Source organism: Vulpes vulpes, chromosome 13, assembly GCF_048418805.1.
Source record: "Vulpes vulpes isolate BD-2025 chromosome 13, VulVul3, whole genome shotgun sequence".
NCBI classification, from domain to species: domain Eukaryota; kingdom Metazoa; phylum Chordata; class Mammalia; order Carnivora; family Canidae; genus Vulpes; species Vulpes vulpes.
Window position 1 is genome coordinate 120,204,669 of NC_132792.1, and position 24,293 is coordinate 120,228,961.

The 24,293-nt window shown below is 44.7% G+C and overlaps 1 long non-coding RNA gene across 6 annotated transcripts in view; it reads right to left on the minus strand.

The window, feature by feature from the left end:
- LOC112923577 (uncharacterized) overlaps positions 1-24,293 on the minus strand; it is a 49,886-nt gene that overhangs the window by 11,899 nt on the left and 13,694 nt on the right. For 3 of the 6 annotated variants that reach the window (XR_011996299.1, XR_011996300.1, XR_011996302.1), the window contains exons 3-6: positions 15,777-15,985; positions 14,416-14,481; positions 13,762-13,816; positions 13,276-13,360 (exon numbers count right to left, since the gene is read on the minus strand). This is a non-coding gene — a long non-coding RNA (uncharacterized lncRNA). Of the gene's footprint in view, positions 1-13,275; positions 13,361-13,391; positions 13,817-14,415; positions 14,482-15,776; positions 15,986-24,293 lie in introns of all 6 variants that reach the window. The other 3 variants (XR_011996298.1, XR_011996297.1, XR_011996301.1) reach the window with 2 other exon arrangements.

Consider the following 24,293-nt stretch of genomic DNA (forward strand, 5'->3'; position numbering starts at 1 on the left):
GGACCAAAGATGTGAAGTGTTCGGGAGGCCACAGGCCAGTGGAGGAAGTGACATCTGCCAGCATTAAACATGTGATTCCAGTCGTTTAGGGCTTCACAAGCAATGAATGGTAAAAGGACCATTTCATTATACTGACAAAGTCCATGGGACAGAAACTCTGGCAGGGCACAGAGGAGGGTCTGTCTGTCTGTCCGTCATGACTGGGCATCCACTGGAAAGATCCTCTGAGTGGGGCCAGGATCACTTGTAGTCAGCCCTCCTCACGAGTCTGGCAGCTGAGCTGCCGTGGGTGGGACCACCGCTGGGAAGGTGAAGCACTGCCTCCGTGTGGCCCATGCTTTCTCGCCACGTGGTCCGGCTCTGAGAGTGAGTGACCAACACACAGGACATGGAAGCGGCCAGGTGAAGGCCTGGGTGCAGGGGCTGCACCTTCCACATCCACTCCATTTTATTGGTCAAGAAGTAACAAAGCCCAAACTCAAGGAGAGGGGATGCCAACCTCACCTCTCCATGAGGAGTGTCAAAAATTGGAGGGGGCCACAGCTCATAACGCCCCTCCTTTCCTTACCAACACCTACTTTTCGAGGAAAAAGTATTTTTCCTTACAAAACAAATATTTACAAAACTTGTATCCATTCAATATTCTGAAAATATAACGTGCCCTAGTGTGTGTCAAACACGGCGTGGACGAGTCTTCTGAGTGATGGTGTGAGGAGAAATGCGTTGTGGGAGAGAATATGAATGTGTTGATAGGCTGGAGGGGTCCAGGTGTCGCCCATATAGAACAGTGACCCAGGTCATGGCCGGGGAAGGCAGGCCTGCATGAGGAGAACCAGAGGAGGGATTTACCAGGGCAGGAGGGGGCTATCAGTCATTTGTCCCTTCCAGAAACTTCCTTCTAATGGAGCTGGTACCTTCTTCCCTCTAAACATTTAAAACCTGTTTGGACAGAAGTGTGTGGGCCTTAGCAGAAACACCCACTGGGAGGTCGAACTTCAAAGGTGTTAGGGCCCCAAATGTAATTATTTCTACCATTTCCTGCCTCCATTTAGAAGAGGGGACCTACTATGAGTTACATACTCCTCCCCTAAGGGTCTTCCAAGAGGCAGAGACACTCAGGCTGCTACAATGAGCCCTCTGAGCAATTCTGATTCTCAAGAGACGACAATGGTTTCCTTCTACTCCAGTGTTTGGTGAAGGGGTGCTCCCATCTTTAAGAAAACACCCTTACACTGTCCAACGGCCTCCCCTACAGAGGCCTCTCAAGTCTGCAAGTACAAACGAGGCCTTTACCAGATGCCTGAATTACTTGTAAGACAATTACCAGACCCATACTGCAGAAGTTCATCCACACCGCCATTCTTGGTATTTTTTGGAAGCCATTTTATTTTGCATTTTAAGAGAAGTGGTCCCTAATAAAACATTTTTATTGAACACTATCAATGGTTGAGCTTTGAGATATGTTTTCGAAGGGCCAAACTCCTGCCCTTCTAATTTTAGATATGCATGGGTTTCATGGACACTATCTAATTATCCAAACAGAACAAAACCAACAGACTGTGCAGAATTGGGGACAGGCCTGTGAGCCGCCCAGTGTCCCCTCGGGACTCGAGACAGTGCCTACCTTCATCTTCTGTGTCAGGGCTGTCACCAGCTCACAGATAACAAGCTGTCCCTGCAACTTATTTCCCTGTGTTCACACTCCAACAAATATTCATGACACACTTGCTACACGTTATGCCGCAGGAGACGCCAGCCAACTCTGAAGATGAAGGTGGGTAAGGAGCAGACTGGCTAAGAGATGGGTGGGGATTCTTCCCACCATAAGAAGAGAAACAACAGCTGCATGACAAGCTGGAGGTGCCAGTTAATGTAACGACGGCGGAGACGGGCCACTCTGGGTTCCCTCCTGGGCATACCTGGCAGTCACAGCCCAAAGCAGAAAGCAGGGAAAGCTGTTTGCCAGCTCCTGTTGTGTGGAACTGGAGGACTTCCTGTTCCAAACCATCTAATCCAGTGTGTTAGATATGATTCAAGACACAAACTTGTTGACTTTCACGGCAAATCTATGGACTCCCGTCCACTATCATTCACTGGCTGTTACATAACTTTCTCCACAGCTCATATATGTTTCCCTGCTGTAAGCCATTTGGATTTCAGTCTTTCATTTTTGAAAAAAGCAACTTTGCTTTTAAGTCTAATTTAGTTTTTGCAAGAAGTATTATAGGAAATCCTCTGGGCGCTTGTCCTAAGGGGAGAGAATCCTGCAGGCTTTCAAACCCAACCGTGTTTGTGCAGAAGCCAAGAAACCAAGGCAAAGGGACAAATGAGACCCAACATGAGGTGTGGCCTGGGGTCTGAATGACACTCAGCAAAGGCAGACAGCCCATCCTAGCACAGAGCCTCTGATGGTCAATCTCCTGAGATTGAGAGGCTCAAGAGAGGCTCCCTTGGCTTTGTTTGCAGAAGTGTGCTGGATGAGTCTTTGAATAGTGACCAGAAAGTCTACTGCAGTCATTACTGTTATTCTTACTTTTAGGATGAGACTTTAGATCATGATTTTTTTTTTAAGATTTTATTTATTTATTCATGAGACAGAGAGAAAGAGAGGCAGAAACAACGGCAGAGAGAGAAGCAGGCTCCATGCAGGGAGTTCAACATGGGACTCAATCCCAGGTCCCCAGGATCAGGCCCCGGGCCAAAGGCAGTGCTAAACCACTGAGCCACCCGGGCTGCCCTAGATCATGATATTTTTTAACCTCCAGAGATGTGCTATGCAGAATACAGACTACAACACAAAGGGAGAGACATTTCAGGAAATCTACTTTTTAAGGTTTGACTTATAAGGTACAAAATTACACCAGTGAAGCAAATGCCCATTGGTCAATGTATAAAAAGTAATGTGTGGCAATTACTTCAGAAGTCTGAAAGGGAGTCTGAGTGTCTTCTGTGAGAAGCAGACAGCCAAAAACAAATGGTGGGTACATTCTCGCTCTCCAGAGAGCCCACCCACCATCTTTTTAGGAGGGTGTTGAAAAGAAGTAGAAGACAAAGGAACAGGAGCAGGAAGTTATGGCCAAAGCACCCTCTAACCCACCCCAAACACAGGCAGTGTGCATGTGAAATTTCACTGGTATTTGATCATTTTTTATAAGATTTTATTTGTTTGAGAGAGACAGAGAGAGAACATGAGCAGGGGGAGGAGCAGAGGGAGAGAGAGAGAGAAGCAGACTCTCCACTGAGCAGGGAGCCCAAAGTGGGGCTCAATCCCAGGACCCTGAGATCATAACCTGAGCCGAAGGCAGATGCTTAACCAACTGAACTACTCAGACATCCCTATTTGATCATTTTTCATGGGTAACTTTCTTTCTTTTTCGTTCTTTTCTTTCTCTCTCTCTCTCTCTTTTTATTTAATTTGTTCAAAGTGAGTTACAAACCTTTCTGACAAAAAACTCCTAGCAATATCCATGTTTTCCAGGCAGCAGCCAAGCCTCCCTAGTCCCCACCAGTCTCACTTCTTCCTTTCCCACCATGCAGAGTGATGGTGGGCTGAGGGCTGCCCTAGGCTTATCTTCCATTTGTGGAAACCATTGTCTAGACAACTCATCACCCTGAAAGAAGCCCTATCTTGGTTGTAAAAGAAGATTGTCTGAGAGTGTACTGTGTGCCTCAGTCCCCTCATCTGCACCTGCCATCTGCAGTAGTACAGTGCCCTCATGCTTGTTTCAAAAGCATCCTGCATACTATATCATACTCGAAGGGTCTATCCAACAAGAAGATCTAACAATTATAAGTATTTATCCCCCTAATTTTGGAGCAGCCAATTATATCAACCAATTAATAACCAAAGTAAAGAAACATATAGGGACAGCTGGGTGGCTCAGCAGTTGAGCGTCTGCTTCGGCTCAGGATGTGGTCCTGGAGTTCTGGGACCAAGTTCCGCATCAGGCTCCCGCATGGAGCCTGCTTCTCCTCCCTCTGCCTGTGTTTCTGCCTTTCTCTGTGTCTCTCATGAATAAATAAATAAAATCTTTTTTAAAAAAACCATATAGGGATCCCTGGGTGGCACAGCGGTTTAGCGCCTGCCTTTGGCCCAGGGCACGATCCTGGAGACCCGGGATCGAATCCCACATCGGGCTCCCGGTGCATGGAGCCTGCTTCTCCCTCCGCCTGTGTCTCTGCCTCTCTCTCTCTCTCTGTGTGTGACTATCATAAATAAATAAATAAATAAATAAATAAATAAATAAATAAATAAAAACATATAGATAACAATACATTAATAGTAGAGGACTTCAGGGCAGCCTGGGTGGCTCAGAGGTTTAGAGCCGCTTTCAGCCCAGGGCATGATCCTGGAGACCCGGGATCGAGTCCCACACTGGGCTTTCTGCATGGAGCCTGCTTCTCCCTCTGCCTGTGTCTCTGCCTCTGTGTGTGTGTGTGTGTGTGTGTGTGTGTGTGTGTGTCTCATGAATAAATAAATAAAATCTTTAAAAAAAATAGTAGGGGACTTCAATACCCCACTCACTGCAATGGACAGATCATCTAAGTAGAAGATCAGCAAAGAAACAAGGGCTTTGAATGACACACTGGACTTCACACAGATGGACTTCACAGACATATTCAGATACACATTCTTCTCTAGTGCATGTGGAACTTTCTCCAGAATAGATCACATAGTGGATCACAAATCAGGTCTCAACTGATACCAAAAGATCGGAATTATTCCCTGCATATTTTCAGACAACAATGCTTTGAAACTAGAACTCAGGGATCCCTGGGTGGCGCAACGGTTTAGCGCTAGCCTTTGGCCCAGGGCGCGATCCTGGAGACCCAGGATCGAATCCCACGTCGGGCTCCCGGTGCATGGAGCCTGCTTCTCCCTCTGCCTGTGTCTCTGCCTGTGTCTCTGCCTCTCTCTCTCTCTCTGTGTGTAACTATCACAAATAAATTAAAAAAAAAAAAAGATTGAAACTAGAACTCAATTACAAGAGGAAATTTGGAAGGAACTCAAGTTACTTGGAAGTTAAAAAGCATCCTGCTAAAAAAAATGAATGGGTCAATCAGGAAATTAGAGAATAATTTAAAAGAGTTGTGCAAACTAGCAAAAATTAAAGCACAACTGTTCAAAACCTTTGGGATATAGCAAAGGTGGTCCTAAGAGGGAAGTACATTTCAATACAATTCTTTCTCAAAAAATTAGAAAAATCTCAAATACACAAGCTAACCTTACATCTAAAGGAGCTGCAGAACAGAAAATAAACCTAAACGCAGCAGGAAAAGAGAAATAATAAAAATTAGAGGAGAACTCAATGAAATTGAGACCAGAAGAACAGTAGAACAGATCAATGACACCAGGAACTGGTTCTTTGGAAGAATTAATAAGATGATAAACTCCTGGCCAGACTTAATAAAAAGATAAAAGAAAAAACTCAAATTAGTAAAATCATGAATGAAAGAGGAGAGATCACAAACAACACCAAAGAAATACATAAAATTTTAAGAACATATTATGAGCAACTATATGCCAACAAATTAGGCAATCTAGAAGAAATGGATGCATTCCTGAAAACTTATAAACTACCAAAACTGAAGAAGGAAAAAATAAAAAACCTGAACAGGCCAATACTCAGCAAGAAAAATTGAAGCAGTCATCAAAAATCTCCCAAGAAACTAGAGTTCGGGGCCAGATGTCTTCCCAGGGGAATTTTACTGAACATTTATAGAAGAAATAATACCTATTCTACTGAAGCTGTTTCAAAAGATAGAAATGGAAAGAAAACTTCCAAACTCGTTTTATGAGGCCAGAACTACCTTGATCCCAAAACCAGACAAAGACTCTACCAAAAAGTAGAATTGCAGACCAATATCCTTGATTAACATGAATGTCAAAATACTTACCAAGATACTAGCCAATAGGATCCAACTGTATATTAAGAGGATTTTTCACCACAACCAAGTGGGATTTATTCCTAGGCTGCAAGGATGGTTCAACATTCATAAAACAATCAACCTGATCACATTAATAAAAGACAAGAACCATATGATCCTCTCAATAGATGCAGAGAAAACATTTGACAAAATACACCATCTTTTCTTGATTAAAACTCTTCAAAGTGTAGGGATAGAGGGAATATACCTCAACATCATAAAAGCCATCTGCGAAAAGCCCACAGCAAATATCACTCTCAATGGGGAAAAACTGAGAGCCTTTCCCTAAGATCAGGAACACGACAGGGATGTCCACTCTCACCATGGTTATTCAACATAGTACTAGAAGTCCTAGCCTCAGCAATCAGGCAACAAAAAGAAATAAAAGGCATTCAAATTGACAAAGAAGCCAAACTTTCACTCTTTGCAGATGACATGATCCTGTATATAGAAAACCCAAAAGACTCCACCCCAAGATTGCTAGAACTCATACAGCAATTCAGCAATGGGGCAGGATACAATATCAATGCACAGAAATAAGCTGCATTTCTATACACCGACAAAGAGACTGAATAAAGAGAAATTAAGGAACCAATTCTATTTACAATTGTACCCAAAACCATAGGAATAAATCTAACCAAAGAGGTAAAGGATTTGTACTCCAAAAACTACAGAACACTTATGAAATTGAGGAAGGTACAAAGAGACAGGAAAACATTCCATGCTCATAGATTGGAAAAATAAATATTGGGATCCCTGGGTGGCGCAGCGGTTTGGCGCCTGCCTTTGGTCCAGGGCGCGATCCTGGAGACCCGGGATCGAGTCCCACGTCGGGCTCCCGGTGCATGGAGCCTGCTTCTCCCTCTGCCTGTGTCTCTGCCTCTCTCTCTGTGTGTCTCTCTCTCATGAATAAATGAATAAAATCTTAAAAAAAAAAAAAAAGATGAGCTCTATGTGAGAATTTGACTGAAGCTTGAGGGGACAACCTACCCCCCCTCCCAGTAGGAATTCATGTCCTTATGATCATTTCAGACCAAAAGTGCTCCGCAGATTAGCCCTGGGCTTTATTCTCTCCAGAAGCAGGACCCTTGCCCCCCCCTCCCCCGATGGATTCAGCTGAAACCCAATCCTGAGGCACTTGTCTGATGTGCTTATGAGATATTCTTCCCTGAGTGTCTTCAAGAAAAGAAAATCAGTTTCCTGAAATAGGCTCCAAATGAAACTGTTCCTCAAGACAGTTAAGTTAAATGACCTCTGGTAGTTTTTCCAATTGTGTTGTTATTTTTAATTCTCTTCTGCCTCCCTGCTATCCCCATTTCCAATCAGGGAGGCTCCAAGGAGAGGTTATTATGTTCAAGTCTTGCCAAAAGATGCAAGAAAAGGATTCCTATTTGGTCAGATCAAGAGGAACAATCTTCCTAAAAATAAAACATGTCTGAGTGAAAGGGGATGAAAAAGTTTATACAGAGCAAGGTCAGCGCTTCCTTTCTGGTCTCCTTTTATCCTTGTGTGATTTACTGTAAGCGCAGAGGCGGTTCTAACCACATGACTCCGTGGCCTGACAGTGGATCACCTGTCCCACCCACACCAATGCTGACAGGTAGTCAACTCTAGTTACTCACTGAAGATGTTACTCACCAATATTACTCTACCCAGCAGCCTCCTGACCCTCGCCCAGCCGCAAGGTTTGGTGCTCATCTGCTCTTACCTACAGAGAAAGAGCAAGAAGCTACCACATGACTTCGCTAGGAGGGGTGGTGCCTCATTTCTGATGGTCAGACATGAGAAGCTGAATTTTGAATTTTTTCGAATTTTGCCCCATTAGTTCCTAAAAGTATAGCATGAGAATTTGTAATCATAAGTGCCCCTCATCTATCCCCCAAGATGAAATTGTTCTCCCCAGTTGAAATTTAAAGGAACAAATGGATTAGTGTATTTGGCCAGAGTGTTCTACAATTGCAAAGTATTGTGTATCACCACACAATTTTTCCCTTAGATGGTCAGTTAGGAGCAAGTAAGACATTCTAGAAGCTCTCTCCAATTAGGTCAGCAGAATCCACCCCTGTCTTGGAGTCTGATCCCCTCTCTGACCAGATATAATTCCAGTGACAAGTGACTTTCAAGCTTACACCCATGCACTCTTGGATTTCTGATTTGGTCCCCAAGGAAGGTAATAATGTTCTGAGTGCTGGCTCTGGGCCTGAGTTCTCTGCCTGGCCTTGGGGACTTGCCTCCTCACTCCTCACTGATGACCTGCCTCCCTGGATTCCTGAACCAGTCTTGACCTCTGGCAACATATGCTCCTTAACAATGTTCTTACCTGCATAGATAACTATCTTCCACCCAATTCATAATTCTGATTACTGGGCTACTGGACCAGGCCAATTTCTATAGTCTAGCGAGAGTGTAGACAGTCCTAGATGGAAATGCCTAAGCCCAGGGTTCATGATTAATGAGGATAGACAAGTCAAGAATTCAGGGTCCATTCAAATGCGACCCTAGGGCATAGATGGATGTGAAGGAGACAGGGAGGTTCTACTTCCCTTAATGCAGACTATGTGTGGATTAGCATCTGAAGGACCGTTGTATCACATCCTGAAATCACATTACTCTCAGTCTTTTTCCCATGAGTGGACGTTAAACAACACCTCTTACGTTCTGTGTTAATTGAAATTTTCATTTCAAGCATAGGATGTTAGAGTTTGTCCCTGTTGGATTTCATCTCGCTGATGTTGGAAGAGCCTATAAGGAAAGGCTGAGGTAGAAAGGGATCCCTAGCAGGCCCTCTGAGTCCCCACTCCACCCCATCAGTAGGAGGTATACTGTCTGGACAACAGGAATCTGTGGAGGGTTGGCATACTGTTCTCAGCAGATAAAAGGAAATACTCTCAGCTCAACCCCTTTCCTACTTGGGAAAATATTACTGAATCCTTCTGTACAGAAACCAACCAGACCAAAGAGGAAAGACCTAGAATCTAGACTAAGGGTTCCCTGGTGATATGCCTCCACCTCCACCATTTGGTGAAGCCCATAAACAACCCCTATTTACACACTCAGAGTCTCCAGACAACCTGCACGGGTGACTCTCTTAAATATAAGCAGACATCTAAGGCTCACCAGGCAGCTGAGGAAAATCTCCAGCATGAGAAACAGATCACAACAGATACACGGGCGGGGACAAAACAAAACAAAACAAAAGAACTCAAAGGACACAGAGACTGCAGAGACAGTGAGAAAACATAAAACTATAACTAAAACTTCAGAAAGATGAGAAGACATCATGTTCATAAAATAAGAATATTTAGAGACCAGGGCCCCTGGCTAGTTCAGTCAGAAGAATATACAATTCTTGATCTCTGGGTCTGAGTTTGAGTCCCGTGTTGGGTGTAGAGATTACTTTTAAAAAAAGAAAAAAGTAACAAACAAAAACAAAACAATCCAACTAAAAAATGAGAAGACATGAACAGACATTTCTCCAAAGAAGACATCCAGATGGCCAACAGACGTATGAAAAGATGCTCACATCACTGATCATCAGGAAAATGCAAATCAAACCGCAGTGAGATACACCACCTCACACCTGTCAGAAGAGCCTAAATTAACAGTACAACAAACAACAGGTATTGGCGAGGATGTGGAGAAAGTGGAACCCTCCTGCTCTGTTGGTGGGAATGCAAACTGCATTCCCCTCGTCTGCATGGTTGTTTCCCACAGCCACTGTAGGAAACAGTATGGAGGTTCCTCAAGAAGTTAGGGGGATCCCTGGGTGGCTCAGTGGTTTAGCGCCTGCCTTTGGCCCGGGGCCTGATCCTGGAGACCCGGGATCGAGTCCCACATCGGGCTCCCTGCATGGAGCCTGCTTCTCCTTCTGCCTGTGTCTCTGCCTCTCTCTCTCTCTCTCTCTCTCTGTCTCTCATTAATAAATAAATAAAATCTTTAAAAAAAATTTTTTTAATTAAAAAAAAAAGAATGACTGGAAGACAGAAGGAAATGGAGTGTGACTTTCAAAATTCTGAGGGAAAATGATTATCAGTCCAAAATTCTGTCTCATGTATTAGTTATGCATAAAGGTGAGACGAAGACATTTTCTGAATACTCTCAAAAATTTCCCTCCTACACAGTTTCTTGGGAAGCTACTAGAGGACATATGTCATCCAAACAAGAAGTTAGCATGAGCACATTGTTTAAAGATAGGAAGGTAGAAATAGAAGCAGGGAGAACCAAACACTTTCTAACAAGCCTCACAGCATGATTCGAACTTTACGTGCACTAAGACCGCAATAAAAATGAAAACTGATTTGAAACATGGCGAATAAAGGAGGGGGGAGAGCCATGGAACTTTGCTGAGAAAATCTGCTGATGCTGTGTGAAGAGGGAACAGAATGCATCTGACGCTGCAAAGCCAGGTAGATAGGGAGCAGAAGTGGAGCAAAGCAACAAAGGTCACCCCTCGAACACACAGGATCCTTGGGAAAGGGGAGACATGGGCCAATCACCAAGGCCTGTCCATCCCACCTCCTGGATATATGCTGATCTGGGTGGCTGCGACCCCACGCATGCCCACCTTCCCATCCAGGAGGCAGATGGCCCTCCCAGGGCCACAATGGCCTCCCCTCCCCCAACCCACTCCCCACACAGCAGCCACATGGCCCTTTCTAGAACAAAGTCTGATCATATTGTCCCCCTGACAAAATGCTTAAGTGGCTTTTTGTTGCTCCTTGCACAAGACCAAGTAATTTGACAGAACTCTATGGTTTGAACAGCCTCTCTTATTGCTGCCTCCACTTAACAATATGGAAATCATAGCCTTCCTCCACATCACCCCACTCTCTTGCCACTGAGCCCCCACAGTCCTGCCCCTTGTTACCTGCTTAATTCTCACACTTCCTTTAGGAGGAGCTCTGCAAAGCAACCCCTGACCTTCTAAACCAGGGTGGTTCCCCGCTGTGAGCACCTCCCTCCCTGTAGCTCACCACATGGCCTGCAGCATGCTTATTCCAGTTTCTGGATGGCTCCCACCAAACAGCAAGCTCTACTAGGCCTCCTACTAGCCATGACTCCACTAGATACAAATGACCACTCTCCAAGTCAAACCAGCCAACACAAATGGGAATTTATCAGCTCTCATGTGTCCCTGGGGGAGGGGGGGGGGGGGAGTAGGTCACAAACACCACCAGATTCCTGGCCTCTGTTCCTTTCCTCTCCTTACAGATTCTCTCTGTTAGCTGGTCTCCATGTGGTGGAGTCACCAGCTCACATCCTTCCAACTTGAGGCAGTCCTGCCTGCTGGCTCCTGGGAAAGACTCGGGCTCTCCTTGCTTGATGCAAATGCCAATCCAGAACAAAGGGGCTGGATGCTCTGTGTGGGTGGGCCTGGGTCCATCCCCAAAAGATGGGGAAGATACCCATGTTCTCAGAACAACGCCTGCCACAGGCACCCCTGTACTCGTGGCCCCCAGTAGACACACAGCTGATGTTCAGTGAATGTTGAATAGACAGATTTACACTCTGAGTTCATGATACTGTGTCTGTTCTGTTTTCTGAGACAAATTCAGTAAAAGCATGTGATTTCTATAGAAGTTCATTGGAAGAAGCCAGTGACAATTAATAGCAAGCACCTATGTAATTCTTTTCATGTATGAGCCACTGTCCTAAGACCTTTATGTATATTGACTGATTTAATCTTTAAAGAAAAAAGCACTTCTGTGAGGTAGACACTATTACTGATGCCTCGAATCCCGCAGCTAGAAGGCCTTTCCTCCAACAACACCAGAGTCCCTGTCAAGTCCTGAATCCCGTGCACATTTTAACTTTGCTTTGTACACTGCCTGCTGCCTTTGCTGAGAGCGGAATCTCCCAGTGCTTCCTGCACAGCTGTCCAACCCTGTGGTCCAACCCCACAACACCAAGGGCTGCTGTTCCCTGGCAATCTGCTCAGAGGTCTCCACTGAAGCTGTCCTGGAAACCAGAATGGCCACAGGTAGCATCTGTACCTCTTATCCCAAAAGCAGTTTTCCTGCCCACCTGGTGAGAGATCAGTTCACATCCACACACGATGGGGTTTCTGCTAGTGTGCAGTGGGCTGGTCAACACTAGTCTCAGGGCAGGTTCCAAGCTCCTGCCATGGCTCATGGTGCTAATCTAGAAGCTGAATCCATCTGCTGACCAATCTAGAGGACATTGCCAATACTCCACAAACTATTGGTCCAAAGCTTCACACCCATTTGCTTTTGTATTTTGTTTCTCTAGCCTCTGAAATTCTGTGCTTCCTTCTTAATTTGATTTCCTAATAAAAAGGGGGGGGGGGGCGGCACCTGGGTGGCTCAGTCATTAGCATTTGCCTTCGGCTCAGGTTGTGATCCCAGAGTCCTGGGATGGAGTCCCGCATCTGACTCCCTGCTCAGGGGAAGTCTGCTTCTCCCTCTATCTCTGCCCCTCCTCTCCACTCGCATTCTCTCTCTCTCTCTCTCTCTCTCTCTCTCTCTCTCTCTCAAATAAATAAATAAAATCTTTAAAAAAAATTTTAAATCAATGCATCACGTGCAGGAAACAAAGAGCCTTTACAATTTTCTGCCAGTTAAAATCTTTGCCTTCCAAAACCTTGGACCCTACCTGAATCTTCCTATCCTTGGTGTTTTTCTGTGTCTATAAAGGACTCCATATATGTAGATGTGCTTTAAGGGATGTAACTATTTATCTACAACAGTTCCAACTGACTTTGTGGCTGGATTAAATCACAGCATGGTGTATGGAAAAGCATGAGGCTCCTGTCCTCACCTGAGCACTAGCTCTTTACATATGCTCTCAAGTGAGACACCTGCATTCACCAAACCTGACTTTTCAAATCTGTAAAACAAGACAATGAAACTCGGCTACATGAAACCCATTAAAACTCCATCATCTGTGATCTCATGGGCGTCTAATGAATGCAGATGTGTTCTAAGACAAGTCACCACATCCCATGGGCTACTGTGACTGTGATGGAAAGCTTCTGAGGCACTCTGGCTTTCTCCTTTCCTGCTGTCCATGCCCACATGTGATCCCCTTTTCCTGCAGTGTAGGATGAGTCTTGGGTCATGCTTCCAACCCACAGAACAGGTAGGGGAATGTTCCTGCAAGATAAGGTGCAATACTTCAATAAGACACCAGACACCTTCGAGGAGCACAGATTCTGTAGATGTAAGAGCGCAGGCCACCAGGTCACCCGCACTTTAAATGCAGCCACAAGTTTGGGGTCCCCGAGCCCCTAGCACTTCTGAGCAACTGGCTCCACATCCAGGCAATCTCACTACTTCTCAGGTTCAATAGTTCACTAGAGTGACTCACAGAACTCAAGAAAGTACTTACAGTTACTGTTTTATTGTGATGCATACAAATTAGGACAGGGCAAAGCTGGAGAGGGTCACTAATGCAGACTTTCCTCATCTTCTTCCTGTGGAATCAGGACACATAGATGGACTCACCTGAGCTTAGTGTCCAGAGTTCTTACTGGAGTTTTCCTCATCTGCATGGTTGCTTTACCATCGGCTACTGGTGGGCCAGGCTCCATCTCCAAAGTTTTCCCCACAGGAGGTCAAGCTAAAGTCCCAACCCCTCATCATGTGGTTGGTCTTCTGAACTGTGCACCCTGGGTCATCTCATCAACAGAAATGTGACATGGTAGAGGGGCTGCCATGAGTAACAAGACATTCCTACCCGACAGCTCAGGGAATTCTCAGGATATAGAGGCTATATCCCAGGAACAGGAGTCAAGACCAGACAGATTCTTTACGGTGCAGCATCAAGGTACAAGACATGGCGGCCTTCATGTTGCTTATAGAATGTCTCTCTTACCAGTTTTGATGAAGCAAATGGCAATGTGCAGAGGGAGGCCTGTGTCCAACCACCACTGAAACACAGAATCATGTCAACAGTCATATAATGTTGGAAGCAGACTCTTCCCCAGCTGAGCCTTCAGATAACACCATTGATTGCAATCTTTTCAGAAATCCCAAAACAAGGATGCCTGGGTGGCTCAGTGGTTGAGCGTCTGCCTTTGGCTCAGGTCATGATCCCAGGGTCCTGGGATGGAGTCCCACATCGGGCTCCCTGCATGGAGCCTGCTTCTCCCTCTGCTTATGTCTCTGCCTCTCTCTCTGTGTCTCTCATGAATAAGTAAATAAAAAATCTCTTTTAAAAAAGGAAATCCCAAAGCAGAGGACCCAGCTAAGCCCTTCCCACATTCCTGACTCATGGGGAACAACTACTATGAAATAACACATGTACTGTTTTAATTTGCTGGATTTGGGGCTAATTTGTTACACAGCAATACACATAATACACCAATACACTGACTATACTGTGACTAAAATTTAGGGTTTCCTGAGTAAAGCAAAACTAGAAGATGCAATCAAACAATGGACTTCCCATAGTTATGCTAAGTAAATGAAAAAATGGGATGGATCATCAAGCAGCAAACTAGCAGCACAGACAGATTAAGTGACTTACCTGAGCTCAAACAAGAGGGAAGTAGTAGAGTGAAGACCTGAACCCCCAGTGGCCAGACTCCAGAACCTGTACGTTAAAACACCACTTTATATGCCCGCCGGAAAAAAACAAACAGCAAAACCACAGGATAGTTGCCCAAGGTCCCTAAGTAACAAAGACTTCTCCCCCTCAAGGTTTTAACTACAATTTATTTATATACCACTGTTTCCAAAGAGAATATCAAGTGTTTCAATGATTCTACAAAATACTGTGATAAAAATTGAAGGAAAATCAGGTGAGGCGATCAGAAGGAAAAGAATATAGGCAGGAAAGGCAGCAGGAAGCTGGGTGGGCTTGTTCCTGGGGAGGGACGGGAGACCCAGGTTCTGAGTTCTGAGTGTGAAAGACTCCAGGACAGAGGGAAGCAGATTCGACCACAGGACGCACAGCGTGCTCTTGGAAGACTGAAGCAACTGTTCCTGGCATAAACCAGAGAAAATGTGTTCCCATAGGGGTCACAAAGGAAATCTTGTTTCATACAGTCATCGACATCCCCAGAAACATCTGTAAGGGGCCCAAACACATCCCAGAGGAACGAGAAAGATGGATGCAATGCCTAGCTTCTCTCTCTCTCTCTCTCTCTCTCTCTCGAAATTTTTCCTTCACAACATTTTTCAATTTCTCCTACCCTCTGCCCTTTGGTGTTTTGTGCATTAGTGGAGTAGCCATGAGGTCTTGGGCTGAAAATGAAGACCAAGTGCAAAATCAGCAGTGTCATAAAGAGGGCCTGGGGAACATAAGGAGGATATCCCTCCCTAAACACATCAACTGCTCCCATACATTGACAAACCAATCCTCCTCTGTAGATGTGTGCCCCATCCCACGGGTCAAATGCTAAATGTGCCATCAGGATGTGTAGATTCCGGGGAATCCCTGGGTGGCTCAGCAGTTCAGCACCTGCCTTCGGCCCAGGGCGTGATCCTGGAGTCCTGGGATCAAGTCCCATGTCAGGCTCCCTGCATGGAGCCTGCTTCTCCCTCTGCCTGTGTCTCTGCTTCTCTCTCTCTCTCTATCAAGAATAAATAAATAAAAATCTTTAAAAAAAAAAAAAGGATGTGTAGATTCCAACACTGAATCTCCTGTTGCAGCAACAATACGATACTTTTTCATCTTTTTGCTGTGAGATCTCAGCCCCATGGCACTACCCTCAGCAGCTCTGCTGGGGATGTCCTGCCTCAGGCAGCCCAACCCCTCTGGACACTCCCTGTTTCCTGGATCCCAATGACCTCAGACATGATGCTATTATGTGACTGTGGCAGAACCATTAAAAAAAATAATGGAAAGGAAGCCAAGAGATGTAAAACAGAGTCCTGAGTACTTGCCTGGGTTGTGACTGCTCCATATATGGCATCCACAGTAGGCCAGGGACGAGAAGTCAGGCAGGATGAAGCACATGGCTGCACGACGTCCTCCTGGGATGTCCTGTGGCAGGTCAGTGCCAATGGTTAGCATCCAATGTCCATGTGATTGCCAGAATAGGCAAGTACTTATGGGAGCAAAGGGTCCTCCAAAGACAGGAACTTCTCAGAACCTGGAGAAATGCATGAGGTAAGCTGAAACCACACTGTAATGGGATGTTATTTTACATCCAGGAAGAAGGAAATGAGTATTTTCATTGTAAACACTTCTGAAAGTAATGATCAGCAAGACCTTCCTGCCTGCAGAGACACCTGGGTGGCTCAGTCTATGAAGCTCCTGCCTGCGGTGTCCGTCATGATCTCGGGGTCCCGGGATGGAGCCCCGCACAGGGCTCCCTGCTCAGTAGGGATCTGCTTCTCCTCTCTCTCTACCTCTGCGCCTTCCCCTGCCTGTGCACGTGCACTCTCTGTCTCTCAATCAATCAATCAATCAATCTACCTTTTTAAAAAAATCTTCCTGGCTGCAGAGAATGCCAAGAATACCGAGAAGTAGTGACTATCAAAGTCATGATAAGAAAGCAGGGACATGGGGAAAGCATGCAGCCCGGCGGGACAGGCCCCGAGAGCTCCGTCGTCAGCATAGGAGACATGGACTGAGCAGGGAACCCTGTAGCAGAGGACCATGTGGGTTTCCTCCCGCTCCCCGCAGCGCCTACACAGAACCTGCGGATGGAAAGTCTGTGCAGTGGAAAGCACAGCGGTGTTCACCTGCAGCAAGGGGTGTGTGAGATGGGTGGCTGGGAAGGGGCGCAGGGAGACCCCCCGGAGCGAGGAAGGTGTCCTGCTTCTCGACTTGCAGTGGTGGTTGTATGGATACACACACCCGACATGACTCATAAAACCGCACGTGTGCACTTCCCTGCATGCACATTATGTCTCCATAAAGTTGGGGGGGTTAAGTCATAGCCACACCCAGCATGGGGCTCTATTTCACAGCCCTGAGATCAAGAGCCACATGTTTCACTGACTGAGCCAGCCAGGGGCCCCCATAAAACTGGTTTTAAAAGGAAATTGAAGGACACCTGGGTGGCTCAGCAGTTGAACGTCTGCTTTCGGTCCAGGGTGTGATCCCAGAGTCCTGGGATCGAGTCCCACATCAGGCTCCCTGCATGAAGCCTGCTTCTCCCTCTGCCTGTGTCTCTGCCTCTCTCTCTGTGTCTCTCATGAATAAATAAATAAAAATCTTTTTTTAAAAAAAAGGAAATTGAACACAATCAAAGCGAAGCTCTTGATCCCCTCACCTAGAACCTGCTCCTCGTTTTCCCTTCTCAGGAAATATCTGCCGTCTTCCTCTTGTGTTCAGATCCTGCCATCACTGACTCCCCTCCATCTCTCACTCTGACATCTCTCACTGCCTGACCCCTCCTCTGGCATGTGCAAGCCACTGTCCTCTCTTGCCTCACTCGGGAGCCTCCCCCTGGCCTCCCTGCCTCCATCTCAGCCACTCTTCTGTTCTCCCCACTGACCCACAACACACATGTGACTCCTCCACTCAGCACTCCCCTACCAGTCCCTTTCTTACATGGTATATACTCCAAAGTGCTTGCATGGCTGGCAGGACCTTCCGAGATCTGCCCCCAACTCGCTCCCCACGTTCACATATTCTTAAGCAACATCTACCTCAGGACATTTGATTTAGTCTTTTGCCTTTGTTGACATTGACATTGTCCCAGACATCCCAGGGTCCCATCAGAGAGGCCATCCCTATATAAACAGCATTCCCACTAAACAACTATGATGAGAATAAAAGAAAATGGACTTTTAAATATGAAGAAGTGAAGGAAATGTACTACAGATTTGCAGGCATTTTACACATAAGACTAGTTAACCAATTTCTACCAATGAGGAAACATTTTATTTATTTTTTTAAAATTAATTTTTATTGGTGTTCAATTTACCAACATACATAAAAACACCCAGTGCTCATCCCGTCAAGTGTCTGCCTCAGTGCCTGTCATCCATTCCCCTCCAACACCCGCCCTCCTCCCCTTCCACCACCCCTAGTTCGTTTCCCCGAGTTAGGAGTCTTTATGTTCTGTCTCCCTTCCTGATATTTCCCAACATTTCTTTTCCCTTCCTTTATATTCCCTTTCACTATTATTTATATTCCCCAAATGAATGAGAACATACACTGTTTGTCCTTCTCCAATTGACTTATTTCACTCAGCATAATACCCTCCAGTTCCATCCACGTTGAAGCAAATGGTGGGTATTTGTCGTTTCTAATGGCTGAGTAATATTCCATTGGAATATTCCAATATTCCATAAACCACATCTTCTTTATCCATTCATCTTTCGATGGACACCGAGGCTCCTTCCACAGTTTGGCTATTGTGGCCATTGCTGCTAGAAACATTGGGGTGCAGGTGTCCCGACGTTTCATTGCATCTGAATCTTTGGGGTAAGTCCCCAACAGTGCAATTGCTGGGTCGTAGGGCAGGTCTATTTTTAACTCTTTGAGGAACCTCCACACAGTTTTCCAGAGTGGCTGCACCAGTTCACATTCCCACCAACAGTGCAGGAGGGTTCCCTTTTCTCTGCATCCTCTCCAACATTTGTTGGAGGAAACATTTTATATTCCAGTATTAATCACTGTGGTCTTAAAATATTAAAACTCTTTAATTCACTAGTATTGTTCCTGAAAAACTACTCTAAAAATTTTATTTTTTTTAAATTTATGATAGTCATACAGAGAGAGAAAGAGAGGCAGAGACACAGGCAGAGGGAGAAGCAGGCTCCATGCACCGGGAGCCTGACGTGGGATTCAATCCCGGGTCTCCAGGATCGCGCCCTGGGCCAAAGGCAGGCGCCAAACCACTGCGCCACCCAGGGATCCCTTCTAAAAATTTTAAAGGCAAAACCTATCTATGCAAAATGTTTATTACATCATCTGTACTATAAACAAAAAATTTGAAACAATCAAAATATCCAGTGCTTGGTAAATAGGTACATTATAGATGTTTAACATTATAATTACCAACATTATATAACACCAAGGAAAAGATGTTTCTGATATATTCTGTAAACAAAAAAGGGGCAGAATAAAACTTTTTGAATTTTTTGTATTTTTACATTTAGAAGTATGGAAAATGTGAGTGTGTATACAAGGAACTGCAGAGATGTGGAACCACTATACTCAAACGGCAGAGATCAAGAGAGTATAGGTTTTCAACTTTTCTTTAATGTTGGTTTTTCTAAGATTTGTATGCAGAGCAAAATGACGTATACAGACTTGAATCCTGTAGACACCATTCGGCAGTACACACCTGAAGACAGTCTTCCAAACTCTCTGGACCTCAGAAATCCATCAAGTTCTCATTAATGCAGGTGCCCTGTGCCCACCCACGTCCGCTGAGTCCATGTCTCCAGAGGAGTTGCCCCGGGAGCTGTATTTTTAACCAACACAGATGATTAGGCAATCACTAATTTAGGGCAGAGAATAGCATCATTGTGACATAAAAGATTCCAGTGCAGTTTTCAGGCCACTAATTGATTTGTCCCATCCATAAGTATACATTGCTCATTCTTCCTCAGCCCCTCTCATTAAGGAACCGCAGAGAACCATCTCAACGAGCCTCTCAATCAACTTGCTCTATGAGCTCATGAGGCAGCAATGTTCTCCAGCCATACATGGTAACAGAAATGAAACAGGAAGCCTGACCAGAGTCACTCAGTGAATTACAGGTAGAGAGTAGACCACGATGTTGTTTGGAGAGAGACAGAGGAAAGGAAGCTATGGGGATTTTGTTTTTGCTTTTTAAGGATTTATTTATTGGGGGAGGGGGTGCAGAGGGAGAGAATCTTTCAAGCAGACCCCTCACTGAGTGAGGAACCTGATGCAGGGCTTGATCCTAGAACCCTGCGATGGTGACCCCAGCCAAAACCAAGGGTCAGACACCCAGCTAAGTAAGCCACCCACATATCCCATTTTGTTGGGGTGTTTTGTCTTGTTTTAGTTTTTAAGATATAATTGTTCTTTAAGTTTCTATTTAAATACCAGTTAGTGATCATACAGTGTAATATTAGGTTTAGGTGTACAATATAGTGATTCAAAGACTTCTGTACAACACCCGGTGGTCATCATGACAGGTGCACTCCATCTCCATTCCCTGCCCACCATCCTTCTGGTGACCATCAGTGTGTTCTCTAGAGTGAAGAGTCTGTTTTTTGGTTTGCTGCTCTGGTTCTTTTTTTCCCCTTTGCTCATTTGTTTTGTTCATCAAATTCCACATATGAATTAAATCATATGGTGTTTATCTTCCTCTAACTTACTTCACTCAGCATGATACTCTCTAGCTCCATCCATGTCATTGCAAATGGCAAGATTTCATTATTTTTCACGGCTGAGTAATATTCCAGTGTGTATATACACCACCTCTTCTTTATTCATTCGTCAGTGGAAACTTGGGCTGCTTCCATATCTTGGCTATTATGTATAATGTTTCTGTAAACATCAGGATGAGGAAGCCATGATTTACAGGAGCATTAATGTGATTGGGATGATAGTTTAGGAGGAGGGCAATAATGGATAGGAACACAAAACATAGCTTCCTATTGTTGGAAAGAAAAATGACCCTGTTTCTTTGTTTCCTCTCCACCCTCAGCCCAGGGTAAAGGCAAGAGGCCCAGGCAGTCCCCTAACTGCCGTCCCCAGGGACGCAGCCCAAGTTTTCCTAGGCTATCTGCCATGAAGAAGTTACCCAGGGCGAGGCAGTATCCAAAGATTTATTCCCAATGTGTAAAGACAAGAGCCTGTCATGAACTGCGAGGATACAAACCAGAGGAGTCAAGAGAAAGAACAAAAGACAAAACAGGTGAGTTGGCTCAAGGCTCAGTCCTTAAATGGAACACACTCTCTTTTTTTGGCAGCAGAGTTCCTCAATGCACCCCTCCACATTGGGCTCGAGCCTCCTTCTCCTGCTCATTGTGTTCACCCAACCCATGAGGGTAGGTCCTTGCCTGCCTTGGCTTCCCACTGGGTTCTGCAAGTCCACACTCGAGTCAGAGCCCAGCCCAGAACATTAGTTGCTCAGCTAGAGGATCCAACACACTCCTGCCTTGCGCAAGCCCTCCCTACTCACCTCCAGCTCTGAGATGATTTCTTAGAACCCAGTTCTGCCACATGTTGCCCCAATGCACGAGACAAAATGTCCTCTGATAAGAAAGTCATGGCAGTTCATCAAGCCCCTGGGGATAATGGCTGCTGGCCATCCCATCCTGGGGGACAGTTTCTCTAGCTCTGGTTCCACCTAGTGTCTGTCATCCCAGCCCCTGACACTAAACTCAAGTTAGCAGAACACAAAGGGCATCTGAATGATGTTCAAGGACATTAGCTACTTGCAAACACCTGACATTTTGTAAGAGCTGAGGATAAAGACACCCTCAAAGAGGTGGTCATTTCTGATTTCCTTTAGAGACCACAATGCCTCAAGAGGCTCAGAATCTGAGCAGGAAAACAAGCATCTCACTCTTTAAAAGCTTTCTCAAGATGCCTGGGTGGCTCAGCAGTTGAGCATCTGCCTTTGGCTCAGGGCATGATCCCAGGGCCCTGGGATAGAGTCCTGCATTGGGATCCCCGCAGGGAGCTTGCTTCTCCCTCTGCTTGTGTCTCTGCCTCTCTCTGTCTCTCATGAATGAATAAGTAAAATCTTAAAAAAAAAAAAAAAAAAAAGCCCTTCTCACTGGTCTCCTGCTTTCTGCAACATGTTCGAACCCAATGGGTGGGGCCTGAACCACAGCTGCTCATTCAGAAGTGAGTTGGATACCCCAAGCCTACAGCTCTTGACATCTCCTTCTGGCCCCCACTTCTTGCCTCTGGTTCTGTAGTCCTCCCCCCAATGCCAGTATTTTCTTTTCTGACATACGATAAATTGGCTTTGCTCATTGACTCCCAGCACTTTCTAATGGGGCTGCTACTCCTGCTTCTACTATCAATGCCCTAAAATGTGCCCCTCCTGCGGGGGCAGGGGTACAATAAAAACATTTGAAAGGCCATATATTGTGTTTCCATACAAAGTTTGCAGGCTTTTCTTCTCTTAAAAGCTGCAGGATCATTCTGGCTTGTTGTGTATAGCTTAGGACTCCAAACCATGGCACCACATTTAGATGAAGCCTGGGGAAATATGAAGCAGTTACCAGTGAGCCACGTCATCTGCAGGACCATGATTTCTGCCAAAGACCCTACAGGCAGGAGACTCTGGTTAGTCTTGAATTAGAACCACTTTTGACCCCAAAACATAGTTTGATTTGGAGGACAATTCCCTCCAGACTGCTATGACTCACACTGCTGACAGCTTCCATGCATGCTAGTGATGCTGACCTCCCCCCCATGGCCAAGGAGCTGCCCCTACCCATTCCAAGGACTAGTAAATATTAACATCCCTCGCTCTGTACCATTATCATGTAAATTGAATTCCTTCCGTATTTGTTAGCATCTGCTGTGCCAATGTAACATGCCAGGGACTCAAGGCACACAGAGATAAACAAGACAAGTTTTCTCTTGAAAAGAACCTCAGATGCAAATTTAGAAAGAAAAAAAAAAAGATTTATCAAAAAAAAAGTTGGATAGCCTATTCTATGAAAATCACTAACATAGAAGCCAGTGCCTCAACATCAGAGGATAATAAAGAGTTCTTAAATAGTTAACTGAGCAGAAAATCTCTGTTCCAGAAGCACCCTGAACTTCAGGCACAATCACACAATCTGAAAACCCAGTTTCACAGATTGGCACAGGGCAGGGACAATTATACACAATCAAACCGTGTAGCATGCTCAAGAAATAGGTGTGGACAAAAATAATAAGATACCTAAGAACAAACATAACCAAGAGGTGAAAGACCTGTACTCTGAAAACTATGAAACACTGATGAAAGCAATTGAAAATGACATAAATGCAAAGACAGTCCATGCTCATGGATTGGAAGAACAAATATTGTTAAAATGTCTCTACTACCCAAAGCAATCCACAGATTTAATGCAATCCCTATCAAAATACCAATGGCATTTTTCACAGAGATAGAACAAATAATCCTAAATTTGTGTGAAACCACAAAAGACCCTGAATAGCCAAAGCTACCTTGAAAAAGAAAAGCTGAGGGCATCACAATTCCAGACTTCAAGTTATATTATAAAGCTGTAGTGATCAAGACAGTATGGTATTGGAACAAAAATAAACAAAACAGACACATAGATCATTATAGATCTATAGATCATTACAAAAGAATAGAAAACCCAGAGATGAACCCACAACTAATTGTCAATTAATCTTCGGCAAAGCAGGAAAGAACATCCAATAGGGAAAAGACAGTCACTTCAACAAATGGTGTTGGGAAAATTGGACAGCAACAAGCAAAAGAATAAAACTGGACAGCCTTCTTATACCACATGCAAAAATAAATTCAAAATGGATGAAAGACCTAAATGTGGGACCTGAAACTATAAAAAGCCTAGAAGAGAACACAAACAGTAACCTCTTTGACATTGGGCATAGCAACTTCTTTCTAGATATGTCTCCTGACAGAACATAAAGACTCCTAACTCTGGGAAACGAACTAGGGGTGGTGGAAGGGGAGGAGGGCGGAGGGTGGGGGGAAATGGGTGACGGGCACTGAGGGGGACACTTGACAGGATGAGCACTGGGTGTTTTTCTGTATGTTGGTAAATTGAACACCAATAAAAATTAATTTATTTAAAAAAATAAATAAATTTAAGAAGAAAAATTTTTAAAAATTAAAAAAAATAAATTTCAGGAGAAAATGGAAAAAAATAAAAAAATAGATATGTCTCCTGAGGCATGGGAAAATAAAAGGAAAACAAAAGCAAAAACAAACTATTGGGACTTCATTAAAACAAAAGGCTTCTGCACAGTAAAGGAAACCATCAAGAAAACTGAGAGGCAGCCTACAGAACGGGAGAAAATGTTTGTAAAGGACATAACCAATAAAGGGTTAGTATCCAACATATATAAAGAACTGATACAACTCAACACCTAAAAAACAAATAATCCAATTAAAAATGGGCAAAAGACATAAACAGACATTTTCTAAAAGAAGACATCCAGATGGCTAACAAACACATGAAAAGATGCTCCACACATCACTCATCACTGGGGAAATGCAAATCAAACCCACAATGAGATATTACCTCACACTTGTCAGAATGGCTAAATCAACAAACAAAAGAAACAACAGGTGTTGGCAAGGATGTGTGGAAAGGGGAACCCTCCTGCACTGTTGGTAGGAATACAAACCGGTACAGTCATTCTGTAAAATTATGGAGGTCTTTCAAAAAATTACAAATAGACCTACCCTATGATCCAGGGTGCCTAGGTGACTCAGTTGGTTAAGCATCTACTTTTGGTTCAGGTCATCAAGTTCCGAATCTGGCTCCCTGCTCAGCAGTCTGCTTCTCCCATTCCCTCTA